This window comes from Prionailurus viverrinus, chromosome B2 (assembly GCF_022837055.1).
Source record: "Prionailurus viverrinus isolate Anna chromosome B2, UM_Priviv_1.0, whole genome shotgun sequence".
Lineage (NCBI taxonomy): Eukaryota > Metazoa > Chordata > Mammalia > Carnivora > Felidae > Prionailurus > Prionailurus viverrinus.
In genome coordinates, this window is record NC_062565.1 from 20,223,722 (window position 1) to 20,245,071 (window position 21,350).

Consider the following 21,350-nt stretch of genomic DNA (forward strand, 5'->3'; position numbering starts at 1 on the left):
AGGGAGCCAGGAATACTCAATGGAGAAGAGACCATCTCCCCAATAAATGGTGCTTGGATAATAATTCACATATAAAAGAATGAAAGTACACCGATATCTTATGTCATCCACAAAAAACAACTCACAAATGATTAAAGATTTAAATGGTCGGGGGGATGAGGAATAAGAGGAAGTTGGTCAAAATGTACAAACTTCCAGTTATAAGATAAACAGGTACCAGAGATGTAATGTACCAGGTGATGATTACAGCTAACACTGCTATACGATATACATGAAAGTTACTAAGAGAGTAAATCCTAAGAGTTTTCATCACAAGGAGAATTTTTTACCTTTATTTTTTTTCTTCTTCTTTCATTTTAATTGTATCTGTATGGGAAGATCGACGTTAGCTGAACTTATTGCAGAAATCATTTCACAATATATACAAATCAAACCAACATGCTGCAAGTCTTAAACATATATAGTGATGGATAAATAAAACTTGGGGGGAAATAAATGAATTTAATTGCATTACTTTCTAGCATTTGGCAGCTTTAGGGCTTTGTGTAAGAGAAATCAAAGTAGTCAGATATTTCATTAATTCAACGGGGGGAAATGTCAAAATACCACCTTTGTATACACTAGTATATTAATTACATTTTTCTCTTTTCATTTGCTTAGGGGTCATATAAACAACACTTCAAACACAACCAAACTATTTAGTTTCCTGAAAATTCACTTCCATAAATTCTTTAAGTTTTGTGTTATTTACATTTTTAGAAATCTTTAGCACTACTGACACATGCTACAACATGGATAAACCTTGAAGACAGTGTGCTAAGTGAAATAATCCAGACCTGAAAGGATAAGTACCATTCCCTTATTTGAGAAACCTAGAGTAATCAAATCATCGAGACAGAGGGTTGAGGGCAGTTTGTTGGAGGCTGGGGGGGGGAGTGGGGAGGGCGGACGGGGAGGACGTATGGGCAGTTTGCGTTAAATGGATGCAGAGATTTAGTTTGGGAGGATGAAAATATCTGTGGATGGTGGCGATAGCTGCACAACAGTTGTGAATGCCATAATGCCATTGAACTGTACACTTGAAAATGGTTAAAGTAGAAACAATTATGAAAGAAAATTAATCAAAACTATCTGAAATCCTTTTCACATTATCAAAAATACTAACTGTGTGATACTACTGCTGAAAAAAAATCTGGGTTATAAATATTAAAATTTCCTTGGGGCACCTGGGTGTCTCAGTCAGTTGAGCGACCTACTCTTGATTTCAGCTCAGGTTATGATCTCACGGTTCGTGAGTTCGAGTCCCGTGTTGGGCTCTGTGCTAACAGTGCAGAGCCTACTTGGAATTATCTCTCTCTCCCTCTCTCTCTGCTCCCCCCCATTTGCGCCGTCTCTCTCTCAAAATAGATAAACTTACAAAATAAAATAAAATAAAATAAAATAAAATAAAATAAAATAAAATAAAATGAAAATTCCTTAAGAGATGAATGGATATACCTTATCTTACACACAATTGTGTGTACTGTTCCTGGCGAACAGTGGTTCTGTATCTCACTCTGTTCAATGGTCAGACCTCTACATTTCATATCTTCATACTTTCCTCCTATTTGCAAACATCTTTTATTAAACCATTCTCCTGGAGTAAAAGACTCTCCACTCAAGAGTTAGATAGCTTTGGATTTTTCAAATTGGTGTGAATGTGCAGAACTTTTAGTAAGTGGAATCATGGGAATTCAGGAAAGTAAGCCCTGAGACAATGAAAATTAGCAGACCATTTGACAAAGAAAAGACAGAATCAAGTTTTAAGGAATGTGACTATAAAGGGGTAGCACGTGGGAGTTAGGAGGGTTATGGAAATGTTTTTCATGTGCTTATGGTTGCATGAATCTCTGCTTATGGTTGTTAAAATGTATAGACCAATACAGCACTTTACAATAAGTAAAAATGTTTTTCAACAGTGTAGATCCCAGTGTTTAATTTAGTCATTTCTGTCTTTTGCATCTTGTCTTGGTCATAGAATCCACATCCTAGGCATCACCATTGGCCATGAGAGTACACTTGTAGAGGATAAGAGAGAATAACTAATAACCACCCTCGAGTATTAAACAAACACTCCATGATCTCTTTAAGCAATTGAAAGAAAGTTGATCCAAATTAAGCCCGTGCTATGACATTCCACTGTTGGTCTCTCCTGGTTCCACCCTTGATCTCTCTGAAGCTTCAGAAGTGTGCCCCCAATAAATATTAACCACCAGATACAGGCCAGCATCTCCCTGTTCCAGAATATGCCTCTTGTCAGCTCTCCTTAGGATGTAATCAGACCTACATTTAATATACTTGTAACAATAGCAAAGCGCCTCCGGGACATGATGTGAAAAGTAGAAGTCAGAAATCATTTTTGCTTTATTTATTATGCTGTCATTTACTGTCATGTGGTAAAGGCCGAAGAATCTAATTCCCTTCGCTACTGGGATTGTAGCAGCTTGTCTTTTCTATGCAGATTTCATATTTGAAAGATACTTAACTGGGCTGGCTTGTTACCTGATATTGCTGATCTGGTATTCCCAACTGCCTTGAGTTCTCATGTGGAGAAAAGTGAATTCAGTCGGGGTCATCTTGCAGAGTTTGGTGGAACTACAACTAGGTAAACACAAGAGATAAGCTTTGGTAATAGAATAATGACTTGCTAGCCACATGGCTTATGTCCAGGATACATTTCTTTTTCATAAGAGTGCAAATGAGGGGGCACCTGGGTGGCTCAGTCAGTTAAGCCTCCGACTTCGCCACAGGTCATGACCTCACATGAGTTCGAGCCCTGAGTCAGGATCTGTGCTATGCTGACAGCTCAGAGCCTGGAGCTTGCTTCGGATTCTGTGTCTCCCTCTCTCTCTCTGCCCCTTCCCTGCTCATGTTCTGCCTCCATCTCTCTCTCTCAAAAATAAATAAACTTTAAAATAGATACATAAAATTTAGATATTTTGTTCATCATGGATCTCACATTAAATTTAATTTTAAAAAAATGTTGCCTTAGATTGTTATTTATCTTAATTGTTCAGATTTTTGGCAGCTGAGAAGAATGCCTTGCTGACCTCACTCTGGTCCCAGACGGCAGCACAAAAAACTTACGTGGAAAGTAATGGAATTTCCTTAAGAAAAAATGCAAAAGACTGAGCAATATAACTTAATGATTTTGCCATTCAGTATTGTATTTTACCAACTATATTCATTTCCTATGGCTCCCATTACAAAGTACCACAAACTGAGTGGCCTTAAACAACATGAACTTATTGTCTTGCAATTCTGGGAAGCTGGAAGTCCGAAATGACGGTGTCTCCAAGGTCTTGCTCCCCCTGCAGACTTTATGGAGAGAATCCCTCTTTGTCTCTTGCTGGCTTCAAGTGGAGGCTGGAAATCTTTGGCTTTCCCTGGCTTACAACTACATCTCTCCATTTTCACCACTATCATCATGTGGCCTTGTATCTCTTCTCTCTTCTCTCTTCTATCATCTTCTTATAAGGACACCAGAGGTATTAGATGAAGGTCCTACCCTCCTCCAGTATGACCTCATCTCAACTAATCACCTCTGCAATGACTTAATTTCCAAATAAGGTTACATTCTGAGGAACTTGGCGCTAGGACTTCCATATGTCTCCTTGTAGGACACAATTCAGTACATAACACCCAACAAAACAGTCGATAATTCTTATGTTACTACATATTTAACCTGCCAGCACATCAGGTTGCATGTGTAGTATTTGTGTGTGATGTGGCGGTTTGTTGGAGGCAAATGAAGGTCTCATTGGCTACCTGATGGTCCCACTCTGCGCTTTCAATCACCAAATACCTTCCCTTCACGCCCCCTGCTGATCTCTTGTTCTCTTCTTCTCTGCTGCTACCCGCCGCCTGTCATTATTCACTCTGTTCTGACCTTCAATACAGCTCCCTAATCTCTTGCCACTTTCTAGTTCCACTCCCCACTCGTGTCCCAGGGCCCCACAGGTAAAGAGCCCATACCCTAAACAGCCCATGTTCTCCACCCAGATGCTTCCTGTTCTCATTCAATTGACCTGAGTCTCCTACTCAATGCGTGTGCCTAACCTTTGCTACACCTGGGTTGTGCAGACCTCATGTGAGATGATCCTCATGCATCCTATTTTCTAACAGCTTATTTTGCTCACTGCACGGGGAGAGTCTCCCAAACTCCTCATGTGAATCGCTATCAGACTCAAGATTCTGTGAGGGCTTGGGGGAGCAGGAAAAGAGAGAGAGCAAAGACTTAGAAATGCAACATTTGTCTATCACCCCCACGCACTGGTTTTCTATTCTTCTTGGACAGCCACCACCTAAGAGCCGTAGACCATTTGTTTAATTACTTTGCTTTTCCCCAACTGCTAGTAATGAAATGCTGCCCTCTCTAAAATAATTTCCTGACTATTTGCTAAGATTCATCTCTGACATTTCATTAAATATGATCATTTAACTGTACAAGTACAAATGCATTTTTAATTTAGCTTACTGCAGATATTACAGATGTGGGGAAATGAATTCGTATTGCTCTAGGACAAATATATCATTCACATATGCATGCGACAAAAGAACAAATTATTAAAAATTACTGAAACTTCCATGAAGATTTATATTTAACTTTTCCATTTTCAATCTCCATGTCATTGCGAAAACATATAGCATGTCACTTTGTCAGCTATGATTCTATGAAGAATGTGGGGGTGGGGGTGAGGTGGATTCCGTAAGAATCTTGATCAATAGCCTGCATCTCTGTCATCGACACAGTGTGGCACTAAAAGAGGTGGAGACCGAGTTTCAAGTGTGAAGTTAGGAGGTTAGCAGTCTTACCACTAAAGCAGTAGGTTTTTGCCTTCTCTACAAAAGAAAATGGCAATAGGAAGTGTGTCCTCTGTCCCATGTACTATAAATCCACCCATAATACATGCTAAAGTCTTGTTTAGTCGGAAAGGACTCAAAATGTAAACTGGGGTGCCTGGCTGAGTCGGTAGAGCATGAGACTCTTGATCTCAGTGTCATGAGTTCAAGCCCCACGTTAGGCATGGAGCCTATTTTAAAAAAAAATGTGAACTCACATTCTTAAATGTCTTCCTGGTGTCTATTATCCTTGGATTCAAAACTGACCAAAGGAAAGAGCAGCTTGGCTTCTTTGACTTTGAGCTACAAAACCTAGAATTTACAAGTCATGAGCTAACAATTATCATATAGGGTATCACGTATTTCCACAGAATGTACTTTTATTATTGTGGAAAGAAATAAGCCTATTTTCAAAAATCTTTATGGTGTTTTTTTAGACTGAGAACAAAAGCAAAATAATAGAGGTTTGAGGCAGAAGAAAAAAATTCTTTCCAAAGTGGAAATTAGAAAGAAGCTTGTCATTTCCAGATATCGCAAAGCTAAAATAACTCAAATATCCTTCGTACTTAAGACACCAATAAAATAAAAATAGTGCCCAAGCCATCTACTAATTAGTTTCATTAGTTTTCAAGTCATCTGCTAACTATAACATTTGAAGCTTGGAAGGGACCTTTGAGATCATGTAAATTACGCCCAATTTGGTTATTTTATAAAGAAGAGCAATGAGGCTCAAATAATTGGCATGGACACACAAGGAGTTGGTGGCCAAACCCAAATTAAAAGGCAGGGCACCCAATTCCAGGTCAGCATGTGATTCTCAAGGAATTACTAAAATCCACACAGAGAGAGAATGTAAGCTTCACTTTGTTTATGAGGATAAAAAAGTCTATAATTAAATGACCAGTATGCAGCTGAGCAATTAGCCATCAACTGAGTGATCTGTGCCTCGTCTAGTCACATTGGCAGGGGTAAGAAAGGTTAAGTGATGACAGGGAGTTAGAAGAACTTGCCTCATTGGCCTAGTGAAAAACACTTACCTTCACAGACCTCCTAGTTCCCAGTTTAGTACTTTGTCAGTATGTCTTTGATGGTTAGGTTTATGTGTCAGTTTGACTTTGTGCATCAACCGTGCCATTCTGGGTGTGTCTGTGTTTCTGCATGCGATTAACATTTAAATAGGTAGACTGTGTAAAACAAATTATTTTCCCTAATGTGGGTGGGCCTCACCCAAGCAGTTGAAGGTCTGGATAGCGCAAAAGGGCTGACCCTCCGCAGAGTCACAGGGAATTCCTCCTACTTGACTGCCTTGGAACGAGGGCATTGGCTTTTCCTTGCCTTCGACTCAAACTGAAACATTAGCTCTTCCTTCAGGTTCTGTACTATCAGCTCTCCTGGGTCTCCAGCTTGCCGGTTGTAGACTTTGGGATTTACCAGCCTCTATAATTACATGAGCCCATTCCTCACAATAAATCTCTTCCTCCATATATATGCATCCTATTGATTTTGTTTCTCTGGAGAACTTGCTACAATATCCCTGGTCTCTTTCAATCTCACACTATTTATCATTGTTTTTCGAAATTTTCAATTCCCCATTGAGAAGAAACTTTAACTCAGGCAAACACTGTAGAAACCCAACGCCCAAAAGAATCTGCAGAAGTACAAAAACTTGCATACCAGAGCTCTTAGATTAGAGTTCTAAAATTGATGCCACATAAATATCACGCATAAGAACTCTGTGTTACAGTAGGAAGACTCATTGTCCCAGTATTGGTTTAGTGTGAAACTGACCAACCCAGTTGTCTTCTTTTGCCTACAGAGATTTTGAAATATCACACTGAGTGATCACACTACTTTCAAAATTACTGGCACTGCTTTGGTCACTCGTATTTGATTTGGATTTTCTCTCTTCTAATGAACAAAATATCTTTCTCCCTTACCAAGCTGTGAAGGGGACGTTTCCAGACACAGAGTGTCAAAATTCAAGAGGAGAGAGGCAGTTGCCCCAAAGTTCTTTTACTTGTGTGTGGTAAGTGGTAAGCCTTGCTATGTGATGAAGCAATTGGGCCAGCCAGGAAGATCTTTAATTCATGCGCTCCAGGCTGGTACAATACCATCATTTTCAAGTGTTATTTTCCTGCTTCTGTTACAAGTGATGGCATTGAGTGAGGCTGTGTGCCCGTGAGGACTTCGCCCATTGCCAGTGAGGGGGAACAAGGGGTATAGAAGCATCCCAAAGTGATAAAGTTGAAGTGAGATTATCATTGACAAAGATTTTTTTTAACACAGGAACAAACATGTCATTTTTCAAAAGCTGACCCACAACCTGCTAATTCAAACAGATTTTTTCATGTCATGTGTCAAAACATTAAGAGAATAATTCTGTCTCTCCGAGACTTAGCAAACAGCTGGACCCAAGATGGAAGTGAGCAACTCTCCTATCATAAGTGTTTGTTTTCAAATATTTGTAGCGTGCAAGGCTGTTGTCTTTTATGAGAACAATAGCATTGTTTCCATTACTTGTAGTGTGCAGAAGGAAACTGAACCCTCTACTTGCTCAAACAGAAATTTTCTTTTTTATAAGAAGTGGTAAGGAAGGAGCATGGAGGTGGGAATAGGAGGAAATGATCCGCTCACCTGAAATAAGACACAGCTTTAGCCTCCTACGGCACTAATCCCAGGGGAAGTACCAGTAGGTTTATCTTTTTTTTTTTTTTTTTGAGACAGGGAGAGACAGATCATGAGCAGGGGAGGGGCAGAGAGAGAGGGAGACACAGAATCTGAAGCAGGTTCCAGGCTCTGAGCTGTCAGCACAGAGCCCGACGTGGGGCTCGAACTCACAGATGGTGAATCGTGACCTAAGCTGAAGTCGGACACTTAACCAACTGAGCCACCCAGGTGCCACCCCCCCCCAGTAGGCTTATCTTGACTGCATTCCCAATTCTCTCTTTTCCTAAGAATTTGGAGTGCCGAGGAGCCAGGCTTTATATGAGATGCACAGACTGACTCCATCTCCAAGCCTGTTCAGCAGCACACAAGCCTTCTGTAAAAGGAATGCCTGCCGTCTCCCGCCCTTGATGTAATTTGGTCCAGAACTGCCACATCTCCTATCCTGACTGTTACATACTTCTACTCATCTGTCCCCTGTGGCACCCCTCTGGTGCCCTCCCTCTGTCCCAAGATTGATGGTCAAACGTGCTACACACACCCCCAGACTTTCGACTTCTGATCTCTTCTCTCCCTCGGTCATGAACTGATAAGACTGATGATGACCTCACTGTCTAGAATCACCTCCCCCACCTGAGTACTACACCGCTTGCAGGTAGCTCCTTTTAGAAATGAGTCGCGCTTTGGACGCATGAGAGTGGTCACACAGTGGAAGGCGATGGACCATTGGAATATAGAAAGCGAGCTTCCCATCCAAGCATAAATCCATGCAAGTTTTCCCCACCCATTTAAGCAGGTCATACCAATCTGGAAAATGTACATCAGCAAAGTTCATCTCCACAGGTCCAGTCTCCCTCTTCTGTGCTCACATTCATCCTCCAAAGCCCTGCCTCTCCCCCTCCCTCTCACAGACATCAAGATTCTCATTGCCTTTCTGCTGATCCTTCAACTTTCTACCAGCTTCCACTTTCAAGAAAGGATATAACATCGCTTCCTCGCACCCCAGTGTGAAACCAAGTTGTGTTGCCTCTAATGACCAAATAATTATTTGGTGCCCAGGAAGTGCACTGTTCTGCCCAATAAGAGAAGCAGCAGAGTGGAGAACAGACCGTCCAGAAACATGAGCACAAGCCCAGCTACACTAACCTTGCAACTTTGCCTTCAAGGACTTCAGTTTCCTCCCCTCTTAAACAACAGTACTGGACTAGACGATATCTGAGAGACCTGTCATTCTTGTGGACTTGAATTTGTGCAGTATTTTATACTCTTCGAGATATTTTCACATATTGATTCAACCTATATTATCTCATCCTTAGCTTCAAAACAGCCTGTGGGTGGGGAAGATACTATGAGTATCTACCATACTAGAAATGGGAACTTTAAGGCTCAGATTAAATTTCCTCCACCAGGTTATGTCTCTCTGAGGGGATTCACTGTGTGGTTAGAAGTCATGAAAAAAGGGGGGAAAAAAAACAATAAAAAGTAGCATCTGCTTTGTAAGGCAGTAAATACTCTGGGAATTCAGAACAACCACCCCACCCTTCTAAACCCCGAATGTCATCAGGGACAGCTTTAGTTAGAAAAAATACCTACCAATGGAGGGGCAACATGGGCCAGATCAGAAGGGAAGAGCAGGTTTTAGTAAATGATGGTGATCCAGAAAGGCATTTGCGGCAAGGAAAACAGCATGAACAAAGGTCTAACGAGTAATTATCATTTTCCTAGATCTATACTTGGCAATAGATCTTCCTTTCAATTCTACTGGGAAACATGTTGATTTCAGAAAGGTAAGAAGTAACTATTAAGTGCTATTTCTGGACCATAAGTGAGAGAAGTGCCCACTGAGTTCTAGAGTGAGGTGGTACTTAAAATAAATAGAAATCAGGAGGAGAGAACATTTCACCCACCCAGATCAAGTCAAATACCTTGCCATGTATCAAGGGCTACTTTTGATCACCAAATAAATGACTGTCCCCAACTTACCATTACTGCTGTCCAGGATCGGCCAAAGGAAATAATCCCATTTTCATGAAAATTACTAAGATAATTTTAATAAAGGTCTTAGTACAGCTAAAATACCCCATCAAGCGAGACAAGCTTCCCTTTTCTAAAGCAATTCCTACAATAAGGTCCCACCTTTTCCCTAAATTTCCCTCTGACAAATTGGAAGAGGGGTTAAAGACATTCTCCTGCCCTTGCTCTGGATGAAGTACACAGCAGCTATAGTTTTTCTTCCTCCTCCTGCTTAGAAAAAAAAAAAGTGTTATATGTAAAGGCAATGTTTCAATTATTTCTGCAATCCAAGCTCTTGTTTATTCTTTATTCAAAATTGAATATTTTATTGTTAGCATATGTATGGATCTTAGTAACCTTCAACTGCATGAGAGAAAGGCAGGACTGTGTACATTTAATTTCATTTTCATGGCGTTCCTAGTGCTACGTCACGTGCACACAAGTACCTAGTGGTCGTGAAAACAAGGAAAATGCTGGTGAAGATGATGTTGGTTAAGAGGATGGTGATGATGGGGGCACCTGGGTGGCTCAGTCGGTTAAGCTGCCTGCTTGGGCTCAGGTCATGATCTCGCGGTCAGTGAGTTCGAGCCCCACGTCGGGCTCTGTGCTGACAGCTCAGAGCCTGGGGCCTATTTCGGATTCTGTGTCTCCCTCTCTCTGACCCTCCCCCATTCATGCTCTGTCTCAAAAATAAATAAACGTTAAAAAAAAAAAGAGGATGGTGATGATGATGATGATGACGACAAGGCTCACAAAGATTTATGACAAATTCTTCCTCGTCAATACCTTCCGCATTAAAGATAAGCCATGTCTCTATGGCTTTCAAATTTCTTTCCTCCTCAGCGACACCAAATTTCACTGAAAGGCTTTCATCCTTTTCTTCAGGATGAAAATGGGAACACAGTCATCTTCGGGATGCTTCGACAGGGCAAAAGAAAACAAGCAGTTGCCCATAACTCAGAAGAATTGCTTCATCATATTCCACCGGAAAACATGTCAAGTGGGATAAAGGAGAAATCACGGAAGAAAAATAAATCAGAACAAGCCTCCGATGACCTTCTCTGAGGAGGAGCACTATGAAAATAAACGCAAGAAAGTTAAGTTTTGCCAATAAATGCTTGAAACTTGAGCCCGTCTGAGGAGATGCTGGAGGCAAAGATGCTGTCGGATAACAGTGCTTGGTCTCCGGAGGCAGGACGAGGCCACCTCTTCCCATCCAGCAAACCAGAGCTGATTAGCTGTGACAGGTAGCTCTGAATAATTGCTCTAATCACATCACGTCAGTGAGCTCCCTACCTCGTCCCTAGCAAAGGAGTGACTCCGTAGCCAGCTTCAGAGGCTGGATGCCCCTAAACCTGACATCTCGAACAAAGATGCATTTATTTTAATGGAATCATTACTTGATGTTGTTCATCGGAAGAGGGGATTCGAAAGAGTTCATTGGAGGCCTCAAAGTTGGGCATAGATACTAAGGGCCTCATTAAGTGACTCAGGAGTTTGTATTTGCAGGTTGACTTGATGTCATGACTGGTCAGTGAGACCAATAATAGCAAGAGGGGCCAAAAAATGTCACCCGGAATTGGGTTGTGGCTTCAGCTCTTCCAGAGAGTAAGGGTAATTAGGGCGGTGGTGTCATCAAAACTTTTCATGTCAACTAAGGAATGCACTCTCTCTAAATAAGAAACTGTCAGATCTGCTTAAAGCTATGAGTGACAGGGAATTCTTCCCAGCCTATACCTTCTCGCTGGAAATGCCAACTTCTTTTAGAAGGCTAAGTGGTGAGATGCTTCACGTGTTTCTCGGTCTCCTGTGCATTTGTTTGTTTTGCTACTAAATAAAACATAAACGATAAAACATCTTAACCCTTGAGGAAATCGAGTGTCTCTGGCTTTCCCTAATACTCAAGCATTTGTGTCTTGCTCCTCAGATAATGTTTATAGAAGCCCAAATAACTTATTCTAACTATGAGCAATGAATTACCCCAACTGTACATCCAATGGCAAGGCATTTCATGGGGGGAAGAACATGGCATAAAAATCTCTGTAATGTGCTAGAGACCACTGGAGCTCATGAAGCTTCATCTGAGTAAACCTTGTAGTATAAATCACCCATCCATTCACCAATGTGCAGACTTTTTTTATGATAGGACTTAGAAGATCTTATTAGAGGTCATTATTTTTGTGTCTATTTCCCCACATGAACTTGAGCTCCTAGAGGGCTGGAACCGGTCTGCTCATCGTTTAATCCCTAGTGCCTATCCCAGCACCCAGCACTTAGTAGGTGCCGAATAAATGTGGCACCACCAATTTTTCTTTAAAACCTGAATCAATTACTTTGGTTAACACAATATCAAATGATCATTTTAGCTAAAGTTATGCTTCTAAATTAACTTCTATGTTACGTTACAACCATTCCTTTATCCTTTCTTTCTCCTCTTTTTCTTCTCTCCCTTCTGCCCTTCCTTTTTCTAGGGCTTCATTCATTCTATCTCATTCACTATGAGGTTAATGTAAGATTTTCCTTAAGGAAAGAATATGTCAGAGAAGAGAGTGAAAGGGAATGTGTATTCACTGAGTGACTGTTATGTTTGATAGAACGCTGATTTTTTTTTATACATTGTCTCATTCGATATTCACAAAAAGAGAGGTGGCCAATATTATTTCAACTGAGAAACTGGGTCTCAAAAGAGAGTGAGAACTTGCCCTGTGTCTATTCTAATTCCAAATGGCATCAACTTTTCCTGTGCCAAACTGCAAGGAAGTAAAATAGGAAAGTTGCTAACTGAAATAAGGTAGAATATGTTAAAAAAAAAAAAGAAAAGAAAAGAAAAAGAAAGAAACAAAAACAGGGTGCCTGAGTGGAACAGTCGGTTAAGTGTACAACTCTTGGTTTCAGCTCAGGTCATGATCTCCCAGTTCGTGAGTTCAAGCCCCACATCGGGCTCTGCTGACGGTGGGGAACCCGCTTAGGATTCTCTCTTTCTTTTTCCCTCTCTCTCTCTATGCCCTTCCTACTCTCTCTCTCTCTCAAAATAAATAGATAAACCTTTAAAAAAAAAAAAAGGTTCAAAGTCTCAATAGATTCCATTATTATCCAGCCAAATTTTCTATACCTCTCTTCTAAAAAAACTAAATTTTGGACCAACCAAAGTTCTTCACACATGCCTTAAGCCTTACTGACTATATAAATGTGGAAGCTCACAGGGTCTGCTACGTACAAGAATGTTTTAGAAAATATATGCATATTCACACAGCGCCTCTGCCCTTCTTTCCAGAAAACGTATAAATATTCTATGTCCTTTCATAGAGGAAGGAGGGGGAAATAAATGAAGACGTTCAATCCATCTGCAAATTAGTTCACACAGCCCTTTTAATTGTAGAAATGACTATGGCAGAGCATAACCCTAAAATTTTGTTACAGCTGCATTTACAAGTATTACAAGCAGTAAAAAAAAAAAAAAAAAAAAAAAAAAAAAAAAAGAAGTGGGTTCTATTTCAATAATGAAGAAAAATAAGTCATTTTGAAAAGGAAACAAAATGTTACATTCAGAGCGTTACCCAAGGATCGGAAGGCCTCCAATGCCACGTGAGTTTACACGGGGCCTATGCGCTCAACGAGACCAGCATCACAGGATTGTTTCCCAGCTGAATGCAACCAGGCCTCAGAACCACTGGAGCATCGGTTTAACAATCTGTTAATCCAAAGAACAGGACATTAAAAAACATAACCCTGAGTGAAGTAACTACATTTTCTCTGCAGCCCAGAAAGATTACCTGAAGGCCCCCTACAGCCTGGAGACACTTTGGGCTTCTACGTAATCAAGGACCTTTTTATATATATAAAAACATACATATGTGAGCCTATCTGCATATACATATATATGTGATTTTATTTTTTAAGTAATCTCTACACCCAACATGGGCCTCGAACTTACAACACTGAGATCAAGAGCGGCATGCTCTACCAACTAGCCAGATAGGCACCCCTAAACAAGAACCTTTTTATGGGCATTTTACTCCAAACAGTGCCCAGCTCTCCAACGTTGACCCTGTATCACAAAGAGAAGGCACAAACTTGTAAGCCACTCTGACTGGGATTCTGATGAACTGAGTGCAAGCTAGTATGCCTTTCTTTTAAAAAAAAAAAAATTAATGTTTATTTATTTTTGAGAGAGAGACAGAGACAGAGCACAACCAGGGGAGGAGCAGAGAGAGAGGGAGACACAGAATTTGAAAATGACTCTAGGCTCTGAGCTGTCAGCACAGAGCCCGACAGGGGGTTTGAATTCACAAACTGAGAGATCATGACCTGAGCCAAAGTCAGACGCTTAACCGACTGAGCCACCCAGGTGCCCCACTATTCTGCCTTTTGAAGGTAGAATTTGGTTTAATTCATCTGTGAATAACCGCAGACAAATTCCACTGACATTTAAAAAAAGACATTCATGTATCTTCCGTACATACATTGAGTGGCTAAAGCTGAGTGGATCAGGCAAGAATCTGGAAAGTTAGGACTTTGACTTATAATTCTTTTTTTTTTAATTTTTTAAATGTTTTTACTTATTTTTGAGAGAGAAAGAGAGAGAGCGGGTGAGGAGCAGAGAGAGACGGAGACACAGAATCTGAAGCAGGCTCCAGGCTCTGAACTGTCAGCACAAAGCCTGATGAAGGACTCAAATTCACAGACAATGACATCATGACCTGAGCCGAAGTCAGACGCTTAACCCACTGAGCCACCCAGGTGCCCCTGGACCTTCACTTATAATTCTTATGCCATGACCATATAAGAAATTTTTTCATCTATAAGCCAAATATTGATGAACTTCTTCAAATAGTTTGGGGGTGATAAATAAATAAAATATCTAAAGATCTGGCAATGGAAAACAAGATCCCTAGGAGAAGGCATGCCTCTCTGTGACATGGGAAAAACGACTGTTGGCATGCCATGTTTCCATCTCATAAACTTCACTGGAGACTTCCCTGCAAAGAACTTAAGGAAGCCATCCAATCTCCCTTATAAATCTATGTAATTATCCATAACATGTAGCAGTAAACTTCTCCCTGTAATTTTCTATTTTACTTACAGCGACTAGTGACATTTGCCAAAAAGACAACTCTTGAGCTTAAAGATTCACGATCCCCAGTCTTCTTTTCTGATGCTCTCAGCAACAAAGGTTTGGGCCTGTTTTATGCCCACCCGCACTACTTTTTGGATCAAAGTGCAAGCTGCACTTTGTAAGTTCGTGAACTTCCAACTGCTTTATCACAGGAAGTAGACCCACACCGGGGATCAGAGCCCGTGTTTAGCCGCTGCTTCCTTCAACTCTCCCATTAGCACCCCAGAGATGACACAACACAGCACGTGGATGCATGGAAAGGAGTGAAAGGGCACAAAATAAGGACAAACATTCTATAATCCCTACTAAGAACCAACTCACTTAACATAGTAAAACCTACCACAGGGGGGAACCTTAGCAAACAGGAAACCAAACCTACTGATCCATTAAATACCCAGAATTTAAATGTTACAACTCCTTGGGGTGTCTGGGTAGCTTGGTGGGTTAAGCGTCAGACTTCACCTCAGGTCATGATCTCACAGTCTGTGGGTTCCAGCCCCATATCAGGCTTTGTGCTCACAGCTCACAGCTCAGAGCCTGGAGCCTGCTTGGGATTCTGTGTCTCCCTCTCTCTTTGCCCCACCCCTGCTCACTCTCTGTCTCTCAAAAGATGAATAAACTAAATAAACTTAAAAAAAAAAAACTTTTTAGTGTTACAACTCTTTAAATAGGACAAAAATATTGACACATTACTATCCCCCCAGAAAGGGATGCATTTTATTTGCTTGAATTTGGCAGACTTTCACTAAACTTTCTGTTCACAATTGTGTCATTTGAGCACCATTTGAGTGGGGAACTGGATGCAGATATTGGCCCAGCATTTTGCACAGAACCTGTAAATAGATCAGCTCAAGCTGATAGGCATCTTCAAGCAAACTGCCTGGGTGCTAAATTTATGTCAATTTATTTATCGAAAGCAACAAATTCATGCATCTTCATGGGGAATGCTTCCAACCTGTTTCCCTCGGAGTTTAACAAGGATTGAGTTGGAAAGCTGGAGAGAGGAGATGGGTGGGGGAGCAGGAGCCAGATACAAGAGGAGGTCTGAGAGAGAGGTTCCCGGGCCACATTTTGGTCTAAAGAAAGCCATCTCTCCTCCTCTCCTTGCTTACCCATCACCCTCGGTTTTTGTCTTTTTTTTTTTAATGTTTATTTATATTTGAGAGAAAGTGCAAGCAGGGGAGAGGCAGAGAGAGAGGGACACAGAATCCAAAGCAGGCTCCAGGCTCCAAGCTGTCAGCACAGAGCCTGGCTCTGGGCTCGAACTCACCAGCCGTGAGATCATGACCTGAGCTGAAGTCCAAGGCTTAATCGACAGAGCCACCCAGGCACCCCCCCACCTCAGTTTTCTTATGACTGCATCCCTGAAAGCCTGGGTAGCATCCATTTTCACACAGAAGTCACTTGAGTGCCAGCAAAACCAAATTAATCACTATTTTCAGATTTTCCATTTCCATAGGAAATTGAGATATTTTAAAATTCCATATTTTGTATAATATTATATTATGATATAATAGAGTTATATTCATCAGAACAGGTTATGCTGGGGTAACAAATTATACCCCAAATCTCAATGACTGGTGGTATCACCTGTCTCTTTTGATCATTTTATTTTTTTTTTTAATGTTTATTTGCTTTTGAGAGAGAGAGACAGACAGAGAGAAAGACAGAGAACGAGTGGGAGAGGGGCAGAGAGAAAGAGGGAGACACAGAATCCGAAGCAGGCTCCAGGCTCTGAGCTGTCAGAGCCTGACACAGTGCTCGAACTCATGAACTGTGAGATCATGATCTCAGCCAAAGTCGGATGCTTAACTGACTGAGCCACCCAGGCAATATGCAGATATTGGCCCAGCATTTTGCACAGAACCTGTAAACAGATCATTTTTGATCATTTTAATTGTCCATAACATGTCACCTAAAAATGGGGAGATTACGATCCCACCAGGTTTTAAATGTATGTTTTAATCTTTAAGTCATTATCCATTGAGGTTTTTTTTGTATTATAATTAATTTTTCAGTGGAGCATGGGTGAGAAAGAAGTCATGGAATATATAGAATTTTCAGTAAGTTAAAATAACATACTTTTCTGATAAAATTTTAATGTATGTTAGTGATTTCTATTTTTCCAGGGTCGGGGTGGGGGGGGGGGACAGGGAGGGAGGAAGAAATTCTGTTAATGATGTTGGATGCCAACCCATGCCATGAAAAGGAGATTTTGCTGAGCTAGTCATATCTTTCTTCAAACAAATACCTAGACCAAATGCAATGGACCCCCTTGATCTGTACCTTGTGGTACATCCCAGTCAATGCCCCACAGAGACAATGTGACCACATTACTTCTCTGCTTACAAACCTTCAGTGGTTTTCCAGTGCTCTTAGTGACCATGGCTCCTGTGGCTGCCACAGCCCATCTGACATGGTTCCAGCTTCCTTCTCATCTTTGGCTGCTCCCCGCCCCACCTGAACACGCCTTACCCCTACCTTTCAGCTTCTCAAACAAGCCTGCCATTGGCCCCTCACGTGCTGTGCTCTGCCTGAAAGGTGCACTCCCCCTCTCTATCCCAGCTCTCATATCTCTGTACTTGGCCTGGCCAACTCCTTCCTGAACATCCTTCAGGTTGCACTTTGAGAGTGCCTTTCCTGGGAACCTGAGACTTGGTCCAGCACCTCTGATTTACACATCCCCTGATACCCAGTACTTCCTCTACCACAGCACTTAGTATGCTTTATGCTGGTTGCTTCTTTAAGTGTTTGCCTCCTTCAATAGACTCTTAAGTGAAAGTACTAAGAGAACTAATAGCCCGTGGAGGTCTGAGGTCAGTTCAAAGAGATCTCAGAGTTCAGGGACCACAGAATTCCCTAGCAGGGCACCAAGAGGATACCCAAGGCCCGTGCAGAACCTGCCATAGTCATCATATCCCTGTCAAAGTGCAAAGTGGCCAGGACGGAGTGGACGCCTCAGCCCCCGGAAGGATCCATGACCTTTTCCCTTCATTCAGCTGCCATCTTGAGAAGAACGAGGGGCAGGAGAAGACCCTGAAAGGGAATTTAAAGTTTTTGAATTGAACCAATTTATCTGAAAAGGACTGTTTTAGGAGAAAGAGACCATTATATTTAGTTGTCGAATGTAAGTGCCTTCTAACATCAATGAGAATGGAGCTCAAGAGTAATACGTGTTTGAGTTAAAAGCCATAAGGAAAACAACGTTTTTTCCTCACATCTATAGTATAGTGTCCTATTTGCACCTGTTTTATCAATGGGAAAAACATCAACTCAACACCTCTGACCAACTTACTATATTTGAACAGTACAAATGTGTGACAAGCAATTAAATTAACGCTTTTAAGAAATACTCATCATCCTTAACAGAAACTTCCTTATTGTGATCAGTTCATGTGATGTGTTTAGAATTATACACAGAATAACATTTACCTGGTGTTTTACTAGTTCTGAGTTATAAATGAGGAACTTGAGGTGGGGGGAGGGGCAAACTTACCACACAAGATCACACAGTAGCATGTGGACTTGAAGCCCATTTATGTTCAATTACAAAGCCTATGCACGTTTGACTTTTTCCAAAAGTTTGTAACAGGAGTTTCAGTCGTTAGGACATGTAGTTAAAAATATTTTTCAATCTATAATACGTGATTTGAAGTTCTATAGGTATGCAGTGTCAGCTCCATAAATAAATAGCATGATTTTCTAAAAAGAAAAAAAAATTAGAAGTTTCTATTTTAGGAATCAAACGCTTGGCTCTTCTGTTGATATCTATGTGACACCTGGGACAAGTGATTTAACCATTTTGAGCCCAGTGTGTCTTCAGTGGTAAGATGAAAGGAATGATATTGACATCAAAGGAAGTGCTTAAGGTGTAGTAAACATTAAATGAAGCTACCATTTAACTCCTCCTTTCCTTGGGGGCGTTCAGAGGAAAATGAACTTTCTTTGAAGAGAATGGAGGTGGATCATGATTTGCCAATGGCTTCTTCCATCTGAATGTACTGCATTGCTCAGGTTGTTGACATTATTGGTGTTTCCACAGGAAGAGCAATCCTTGATGCCCTTCTCCTCTCCCACATCCCTCTTGAGCTGCAGGATCAACAAAGATGGGCTATTTCTCCCCACCACTGGTCTTGAAGCTTATAGAGCAAGAAGAGAGCTTGGCTAGGCGTCCCTAGAATGAACTATAAATGAAACCCTTGTACACCTGCCTCAATGTCCTCCAAAGCTAGGACTGCTGCTGTTCACCATAGACTTCTGTTCCATGAGCAACAGAATACAGGACCAGAGGACAACCTCACTACGGCTCAGAAAAGAGCAACAAATTTAATGCTGATATCTTGATTGATTAAACCTCAGTTAACAGTCTAGGGATCGTCATTGCTCATTGTTGAGAACATACCTTCCCAAAACTTCACATTAAATTAGGCTGACCTGGTGATAAAAACATGGTTGCTCAGATGATATTAACCAAACCTGGATTATAGCAAATACAGCTGACCCTTGGACAATATGGGTTCGAACTGTATGGGTCCACTTATACATGGATTTTTTTTCTATAAATACAGTACAGTACTATAAATACAGTACTATAAATATTTCTCTTCCTTATGATTTTTTAAAAATATTTATTTAAGAGACAGACAGAGACAGAGCGTGAGCAGGGGAGGGGCAGAGAGAGGGGGAGACACAGAATCCAAAGCAGGCTCCAGGCTCCGAGAAGTCAGCAGAGAGCCTGACGCAGGGCTCGAACTGACGAACCATGAGATCATGACCTGAGCTGAAGTCTGACATTTAACCAACTGAGTCACCCAGGCGCCCCTTCCTTATGATTTTCTTAATAACATTTTCTTTTCTTTCACTTACTTTATTGTAAAATTACAGTATGTAATACTTACATGACATACAAAATATGTATTAATTGACTGTTGATGTGATCGGTAAGGTTTCTGGTCAACGGTAAGCTATTAGTAGTTAAGTTTTGGGGGAGTCAAAACTTATACACAGATTTTTGACTGCATGGTGAGGAGGGGTTGGTACCCCCAATCCTGGTTCAAGGGTCCACCGTATACATTCTTCAGGATGGCACTGCCTGTTGGCTATAATCCTATCAGCTCATGGGGCACCTGGGTGGCTCAGTCAGTTAAGCAGCCAACTTTGGCTCAGGTCATGATCTCATAGTTTGTGGGTTTGAGCCCCATGTCAGGCTCTGTGCTCACAGCTCAGAGCCTGGAGCCTGCTTCGGATTCTGTGTCTCCCTTTCTCTCTGCTCCTGCCCCACTCATGCTCTGTCTCTCTCTCTCTCTCAAAAATAAATAAACATTAAAAAATAATTTAAAAAATACTATCAGCTCATGTTAATAGCAAAGAAAAAGTCTTTTAAACTTAAAAAAAAGCTGCTCGTGTTTAAATCAAGAAATCACAATTGTTTTAATAAAATGAGTAAATAATCAGACATAAGGATAGGGAGGAATAAAAGTGAAATATGTTATTTCATATCTATCATTTTCAGGGGTTTTTTTTCCCTAAGATGCAAGTCATAATCCAACGCATAGATATCACCTTGCCATCTAATACCCATTTTAAAAATGAAAATTAGAAGTAGCTCAAAGAAAGTATAAAATAGAACTCTCCAGAGTTAGAATCAGGGCCTTTGTTGTTAAGAATTGAGGAGTAGGTTTTCCCTAAGCATACATTTGAGTTTGAGGGATGTTTGATAAATAATATATTATTTGTAATAGGAAATAAGTAGAATAACAACAACAAGAAAGTTTCCTCATAAATAGAACCAACCTTCTTAGAAAGAAAAGTAAGTGGTTGTCACTGTGATGAATTAAGTTTTCCTATATGGCCTCTGGATGGGTGGTAGAGACCAAGTTTTTTATTTAATTATTATGACCTAAAATCTATTGTAAAAAAAAAAAAATTTACTTATTTACTTCAAAGCACTGATTGCACTTAAAATACAAAGCATTTAGGAAGTGGTATACTTTAAGCTTTTATCAGCCATTTACCACTTAGTAGATGTTATCTCCTAAAAGCAAGTTTTGACAGCAAGAATGGGTAGAGGAAGTAGGGCAGGCAGAAGGATGGAGTAGAGTCTCCGAGGCCATAGGTCCTTATAAGGTGATGTCTAGAACACTTACCAAAAAAAGGAAATTTACCCAAAATGATGCCTGACCTCCTGAAGGCCAACTTCTATTTAACATTTTTTGCCAAGGCCCAATCCAAATGCTGAAAGAACTAAATAATCCCCAAGTACTTTAGCCAGAGGCAACTAAAATCCATTTATAATGCCCGTTTATTTCCTTTGAATATGGCTCAAACAAATAATGACAACAGTTCACACACTTTCTGAAATATTGCACATCACTTTTCATCAGTTGGACAAAGGAAGCAGAAGGAACCAGGAAAGGTCTCCCTGGTAGATGGGAAAAAGCTGAATCAGTACCCAATGCTGTCCTCTGAAGGAGGGTACCATCTCTGCCTTCTTCAATACTATACTCCCATCCCCAAGCACAGACCTTGGGCACGGTCCTCAGTGACTGAGCATCTGAATAAATATCAGGTGATCATCATTAAAACCCTACAAAACACGCAGGGCAGGTATGATTTGGCCAACAAGGAAACTGAGGCTGAAAGAAGTCAAGAGATTTCCCCAAAGTTACCCAGGGCA